Source organism: Crinia signifera, unplaced genomic scaffold, assembly GCF_055691185.1.
Source record: "Crinia signifera unplaced genomic scaffold, ASM5569118v1 HAP2_SCAFFOLD_602, whole genome shotgun sequence".
NCBI lineage: Eukaryota > Metazoa > Chordata > Amphibia > Anura > Myobatrachidae > Crinia > Crinia signifera.
In genome coordinates this window covers 49,841-57,368 of record NW_028142495.1, presented here as the reverse complement: position 1 = coordinate 57,368, position 7,528 = coordinate 49,841, and the positions used below count along the sequence as shown (strand labels likewise).

At 52.3% G+C, this 7,528-nt stretch overlaps 1 long non-coding RNA gene across 1 annotated transcript; it reads left to right on the top strand.

Moving 5' to 3' along the window:
- Positions 1-3,675: 3,675 nt before the first annotated feature.
- On the top strand, positions 3,676-7,306 carry LOC146055763 (uncharacterized). Its single transcript, XR_014468911.1, has 3 exons — positions 3,676-4,010; positions 4,918-5,094; positions 7,189-7,306. It is a non-coding gene; the product is annotated as an uncharacterized LOC146055763 (long non-coding RNA).
- The last annotated feature ends 222 nt before the right edge of the window (positions 7,307-7,528 follow it).

Below are 7,528 nucleotides of genomic sequence, written 5' to 3'. Positions count from 1 at the left end.
TGGCCACCATTAATTAATAAATTAATAAAATAATAAAAATAAATAATCAAAAATTCTACAAAAATAAATCAGTTAACAAGTTCTGCCAAACCTAAGTCTCCGAGTCATTATTTCAGGTATTATATTAAGGAAATGTTTATATGTTTAAGTGACACACGCTGGAGAAGGACATGTAAGGTGATGGGATGTTTAATCTAATCCATCTGATACACAGTGTGTTATTATGTCCGACTCCTCTACGAAGGCTGCCCGTACTGATGTGCCTGCGGCCGCTATACATGCATCCTGTGACGCTGAAAACCCTATGGCTCATGTTTCTTTATTTGTCCGGGACTTGTACACACAGGACTCTACTCTAGCTAATGGTAGCTCCTTTAAAACCATGTCCTGCTATTTCCTGTTTGCTGATCTTTGCTCGGGACTGCCACACATTAAGGATAGTGACCCTGTATGTTATATGCTTTCCTTGCGAGATGCTGAAAACGAGTTTCTTATCACCTTTTTAGTTTATTATGGCTCCGTGGACTGGCCAGACTAAGCTCTCGTACAACATCAGTACACACGCGGTCTTCCCATACTTTGCTGATATTTTGTTGATCTCCTATGTGAACTACAATTCAATGTTGTACCTTTATCCTGCTAATATTGAAAATTTTACTGCTGTGATTCTGTATACCACATATAGTATTGACAATCCTTATGTTTTCTCAGAGCGTGATTGGTATTACATTGTTTGGGTACAGTACACAACTTTTCATTTGTAGCACTACTTCTTATGGCATCAAATGTTCTTCATGCTAAATGCAATATATTGATGCACTCAGGGGAATGGCTAGTCTATTAAGGCTGGGTTTGGGGCACTAAATATATGCATAGCCCTCAGCAGATCCTGTTATTCATATCCTGATATTATTTGGGGGGGGGGTGCTAATTACCAATGGGTGGGCATAGGTAAGGGGTCGGGAATAGATAGTTAGTATAAGGTGGGTAGTTAGTAGTTGGGGGGGAACAGTTTAGGGATCCAGGTACACCTCAGTTGGGGCTAGGTAGTACAGGGTGGGGGGTTTCATGGGAGGTTTGATTTGGTCATTTGAAGGGGGGAGGTTTATTTTGACTTGTTAGAATAATACTAGACAGTAATATTTAGCTATTGAAGTTGCTACTGGCATTAATTTGACTGTAAATCATATTAGTACATGGTGATTTTGCTCCTTTCATGTCAATGTTTAAATGTGAACATTTCTTTGCTTGCTCCGCTATGTTCTTACAAACGGTACCCGAGTAGGCGCCCTCGGGTATCTACATATCCTGTATTACTCCAAAGAAATGTGTTTGAATAAGACATCCTGTTTCTAATATCCTCTTATAATTGCCACCAAGATGTTTATGCCTAACTACGTGTTTTTACTTGTTATAAGCAACAGCTATGTAATACTTGGAGGGGTGTGTTTAATGTTTTTTTTTGGTACTCAAAAACTCAATAAAAAACTACTGAATTTAAAAAAAAAAAAAACCTTGCTGCCACTGAGGACCCCCAGGACGTTGCTCAGGACACCGCCCAACATAGACGGGAAGGATACAGGCGGGGAGACAGCTGCCCCAACTCCGCCCCCAGGGCGCTGCGGCAGAGAACACAGCCCAACGCTGCTAGGAACGGCGCTGAGGAGGAGAGAGGTGCCCTATCCGACAGATGCTGCAGTACCCCCACCTGCGACCGATTCTATGTGAGTGCACTCTTCGGTCACGACTGGCGAAGAGTATGTCTTGGGGGGGGAGCGAGGGAGGGGAGAGGAGGTGCAAGATTAATCTGCTTTGGGCTAAGGGAAGAGGTGTGGCATGATGCTAGGTGGTGGGTTGTGATTACATGTAATGGGCATTAAGGGGTTTAGCAGTGGTGTCAAACTCATGGCCCTCCAGCTGTTGTGGAACTACACTTCCCAGCATGCCCTACCACAGATTTTAGCGATCCATTATATAAAATCTGTGGCAGGGCATGTAGGGATGTGTACTTCCACAACAGCTGTAGGGCCGTGACTTTGACACCACTGGGTTAAGGGATACTTTTTAAATATGTTATAGGTACACGGTAACATCATAATGTCCCCCCTTCTGTTATTTTGTTTGTTTAAAATAAAATTGATGGCGCCATCTGTGTGTGTGTATACGTATATGTGTGTATATATTCGATCCCTTACCACCGTGGCAAGCGCAGCGAGCCCGCAAGGGGGGACGATCCACGTCCCCCCCTTGTCGGGATTTTGAACGCCGGGATTCCGGCGTCGGGATTTCATACTGAATCCTCGCTCCCTTACCACCTCCTTCTCTTCCGATTCCCCTCCTCTGCTTCCCTCCTCCTTTCCTATGCTTCCCTCCTCCGCACCCTCTCTCCCCCTCCACTGCTCTTCTGCTCTCCCTTCTAACTCTTCCTCTACTCTGCTCCCCATCCTCCTCTGCCCCCCCTCCTCCTCACCTCCACTCCTCCTCAGCTCCTTCTTCTCTGATCCCCCTCCTCTCCTCCACTTCCCCCTCCTCCACAACCCCTATCTTCCTCTCCCCTGCTCTCTCTTTCCCCTCTATCTCTCTCCTGCTCACCAATTTCCCCACACTTCTCTATCTCTCTTTCAGACTGCCGGTGACCTCGTGCTGGGGTGCAGGAAGAGAAGAGAGGGGGGGAGAAAGAGAGAGAGGGAGAGAGGGGGGAGGGGGAGAGAGAGGGGGGGGAGAGAGGGGGGGAGGGGGAGAGAGAGGGGGGAGAGAGAGAGGGGGAGAGAGAGGGGGGAGAGAGGGAGAGAGAGAGAGGGGAAGAGGGAGAGAGAGAGTGAGTTGTGGGGAAATTGGTGAGGAGGAGAGAGATAGAGGGGAAAGAGAGAACAGGGGAGAGGAGGGGGATAAGGGAAGAAGGAGCAGAGGAGTGGAAGAGGAGAGGGGGCAAAGGAGCGGAAGAGGAGAGGGAGCAGAATAGAGGAAGCGGAGGAGGAGGGGAAGCAGAGGAGAGGAGGGGGATCGGAGGATGGAGAGTAGATGAGAAGGTGGTGGGGGAGCTGAGGAAAGGAGGAGGAGGAGAGAAGAAGGAAGAGCAGGAGCAGAGGAGGGAAAGTGAAGGAGAGGAGAAGGGGGAGCAGAGGAGAGGGGGTGAGGAGGCAATGGGGAGACTACAGTGTGGGGCTGGTGTGATGGGAGACTACAGTGTGGGGCTGGTGTGATGGGAGACTACAGTGTGGGGCTGGTGTGATGGGATACTACAGTGTGGGGCTGGTGCGATGGGGGACAGTGTGGGGTAGGTGCAATGGGGTTAGGTTTTTTTTCCTTGAAATGCCGCCTGCCACCGCTGGGAATAAAGAATAATCCGCGTGGCATTATGTGAATTTTGGCTCAATCCGCGTGGCATATGTGAATTTTGGCTCAATACGTTTGGCATAATGTGTAAGGGGCAAGTATAATGGGGTCTATTATTTTGTTGCAGAATGTGTAGAAGTGGTATATGGTGTGGAACACTACACAAGGCCAATTTTGAGTGTCCACACCCTCTTTTCCTGAGCGCTCGCGCACAAATGTGTTGACACTATTGACACCAAGGTGGGCCTGTGTACTTTAAATGCCAGGACCTATTTTTAATCCCCTTCCCGCCCTTTATCTGCTCTCTGAGCGTGCACACTGGCACCATCTCTTTGCAAGTTTTTGAACAGGATTCTCCTAAACTCACTATGCCGCTATTTTTACATACTGTTGTAGACCAGCATTTTTTTTTTTTTAAATATGGATGTTTTCCTCCTCTTCCCTCCCCTTCAGGATGCTACTAAAACCTTGCTGCCACTGAGGACCCCCAGGACGTTGCTCAGGACACCGCCCAACATAGACGGGAAGGATACAGGCGGGGAGACAGCTGCCCCAACTCCGCCCCCAGGGCGCTGCGGCAGAGAACACAGCCCAACGCTGCTGGGAACGACGCTGAGGAGAGAGGTGCCCTATCCGACAGATGCTGCAGTACCCCCACCTGCGACCGATTCTATGTGAGTGCACTCTTCGGTCACGACTGGCGAAGAGTATGTCTTGGGGGGGGGGGAGCGAGGGAGGGGAGAGGAGGTGCAAGATTAATCTGCTTTGGGCTAAGGGAAGAGGTGTGGCATGATGCTAGGTGGTGGGTTGTGATTACATGTAATGGGCATTAAGGGGTTTAGCAGTGGTGTCAAACTCATGGCCCTCCAGCTGTTGTGAAACTACACTTCCCAGCATGCCCTACCACAGATTTTAGCGATCCATTATATAAAATCTGTGGCAGGGCATGTAGGGATGTGTACTTCCACAACAGCTGTAGGGCCGTGACTTTGACACCACTGGGTTAAGGCATACTTTTTAAATATGTTATAGGTACACGGTAACACCATAATGTCCCCCCTTCTGTTATTTTGTTTGTTTAAAATAAAATTGATGGCGCCATCTGTGTGTGTGTATACGTATATGTGTGTATATATTCGCTCCCTTACCACCGTGGCAAGCGCAGCGAGCCCGCAAGGGGGGACGATCCACGCCCCCCCCCTTGTCGGGATTTTGAACGCCGGGATTCCAGGCGTCGGGATTTCATACTGAATCCTCGCTCCCTTACCACCTCCTTCTCTTCCGATTCCCCTCCTCTGCTTCCCTCCTCCTTTCCTATGCTTCCCTCCTCCGCACCCCCTCTCCCCCTCCACTGCTCTTCTGCTCTCCCTTCTAACTCTTCCTCTACTCTGCTCCCCATCCTCCTCTGCCCCCCCCTCCTCCTCACCTCCACTCCTCCTCAGCTCCTTCTTCTCTGATCCCCCTCCTCTCCTCCACTTCCCCCTCCTCCACAACCCCTATCTTCCTCTCCCCTGCTCTCTCTTTCCCCTCTATCTCTCTCCTCCTCACCAATTTCCCCACACTTCTCTATCTCTCTTTCAGACTGCCGGTGACCCCGTGCTGGGGTGCAGGAAGAGAAGACTCGGCGCCATGGAGTTGGAGCAGGAGGAGATGACTAGCACTGGGGAAAAAAGAGTTCAGAAGACCCATGAGCAGGGGCCGAAAACATGGTGTTTCCATCACTGCTGATCATGTAGAATGAATCATCGATGACAAGAGGTACATAGCACCTATGTATACTGCTCTCCCTTCTCCGCTCCTTCTCCACATGTCCGCTCCTTCTCCACACCTCCTCACTCCACCTCCTCTCCTCCACTTCCCATCCTCCTCACCCCCTCTCCTCTGCTCCCCCTTCTCCTCTCCTTCACTTTCCCTCCTCTGCTCCTGCTCTCCCTTCTTCTCTCCTCCTCCTTTCCTCAGCTCCCCCACCACCTTCTCATCTACTCTCCATCCTCCGATCCCCCCTCCTCTCCTCTGCTTCCCCTCCTCCTCCGCTTCCTCTATTCTGCTCCCTCTCCTCTTCCGCTCCTTTGCCCCCTCTCCTCTTCCACTCCTCCGCTCCTTCTTCCCTTATCCCCCTCCTCTCCCCTGTTCTCTCTTTCCCCTCTATCTCTCTCCTCCTCACCAATTTCCCCACAACTCACTCTCTCTCCCCCCCCCCTCTCTCCCCCTCTCTCTCTCCCCCTCTCTCTCTCCCCCTCTCTCTCTCCCCCTCTCTCTCTCTCCCCCCCTCTCTCTCCCCCTCTCTCTCTCCCCCTCTCTCTCTCTCCCCCTCTCTCTCCCCCTTTCTCTCTCTCTCTCTCTCCCCCTCTCTCTCCCTCTCCCTCTCTCTCTCTCCCCCTCTCTCTCTCCCCCCCTCTCTCTCCCCCCTCTCTCTCTCCCCCCTCTCTCTCTCCCCCCCTCTCTCCCTCTCTCTCTCCCCCCTCTCTCTCTCCCCCCTCTCTCTCTCCCCCCCTCTCTCTCCCCTCTCTCTCTCTCTCTCTCTCCCCTCTCTCTCCTCTCTCTCTCTCCCTCTCTCTCTCCCTCTCTCCCCCCCCTCTCTCTCTCTCTCTCCCTCTTTCTTTCTCTCTCCCTCTCTCTCTCTCTCTCTCTTTCCCTCCCTCCCCCCCAATGACCCTATGCTGGGGTGAAGGAAAAGAAGACCTAACGATGGGGAGATGGAGCAGAAAGAGATGAGTAGCACCGAAGGGGAGGGAGTGCAGCAGGGCAGAAAACCCGGAATTCCATCACTGCTGATCATGTAGCATGCAGCACCGATTACAATAGGTACACAGCGCCTGCATATACTGCTCTCCATTCTCCGCACGTCTGCTCCTTCTCCACACCTCCTCAGCCCCCTCCCCTTCACTTCCCCTTCTCCTCACCCCCTCTCCTGCTCTCCCTTCTCTGCTTTCACCTCTCCCCCCTCTCCTATGCTCCCCCTCCTCCTCTCCTTCACTTTCCCTCCTCTGCTCTTGCTCTCCCTTCTCCTCATGCTCTCTGTTCTCCTATCCTTCCCTCCACTCCTCCTACTCCTTCCTTAGCTCCCCCACCTCCTCCTCATCTACTCTCCATCCTCCGCTCCCTCCTCCTCTCCTCCCCCTCTCCTCCCCCACAACCTCTCTTCAGCTTCCCTTCCTCCGCTCCTCCTCTCCTCTGCTCCTCCTTTCCTCTGCTTCCCCTCCTTTCTTCTGCTTCCAATCCTCTTCACCCCTCCCCTGCTTTCCCTTCTCCTTGTCTCCGCTCCTCTTCTCCTCAGCTACCACATCTCTTTCCCTCCTCCACTACCCCTCCTCCTCCTCTCCTTTGCTTCCCTCCTGCTCACCTCATCTCCTCCGCACCCCCTCCCCTTCTCTCACTTCTCCGCTTCCCCTCTCTTCCGCTCCCCTCCCCTCTTCTCCTGCACTTTACCTCCTCCTCACCCCTCTCCTCTTCTCCTGCTCTCCCTTCTCCTCTACTCTGCTCCCCCTCCTCTTACTCCTCTCCCTCCTCCTCTCTTTTGCCCCTCCTCCTCTTCTCTGCTCCCCTTCTCTCTCTCCTCCCCACCACTTTTCGTCGGAGGAGGAGGAGCATTTCAATCGCTGCTGATCATGTACCATGCAGCACCAATGACAAGAGGTACACAGTGCCTTCTGTGCTACTTCTCTACATGTCCGCTTCTCTCCTCCTCCACTCCTTTGCTCCTTCTCGGATCCCCCTCTTCCACTCCTTTGCTCCTTCTTCTCTGATCCCTCTCCTCCTCTCCTCCTTCCCCTCCTCCCTCCCCAGCTCTCCCTTTCCCCTCTTTTGCTCTCCTCACCAATTTCCCCACACTTTTCTCTCTCTGACTGCCAGTGAACCTGTGCTGGGGTACAGGAAGAGAAGACCCAGCGCCGGGGAGATGGAGCAGGAAGAGATGACTAGCACAGAAGAAGAGAAAGTGCAGCAGACCCAGTCTGCCCAGGAGCAAGGGCAGCAAAATCATCGCTACCATCGCTGCTGATTGTCACAGGAGGTACCCAGCACCAGCTTGCACTGCGCTCCCTTCTCTGCACCTCCTCCATGCCTCCTCTCCTCCTCCTCTCTCCCCTCTTCTTGTCTGCTCCTGCTCTCTGTTCTCCCCTCCTCCTCAGCTCCCCAACCACCTCCTCCGCTCCCCCTCCTCCTTTCCTTTTTCCCCCTCCTCCTTTCCTTT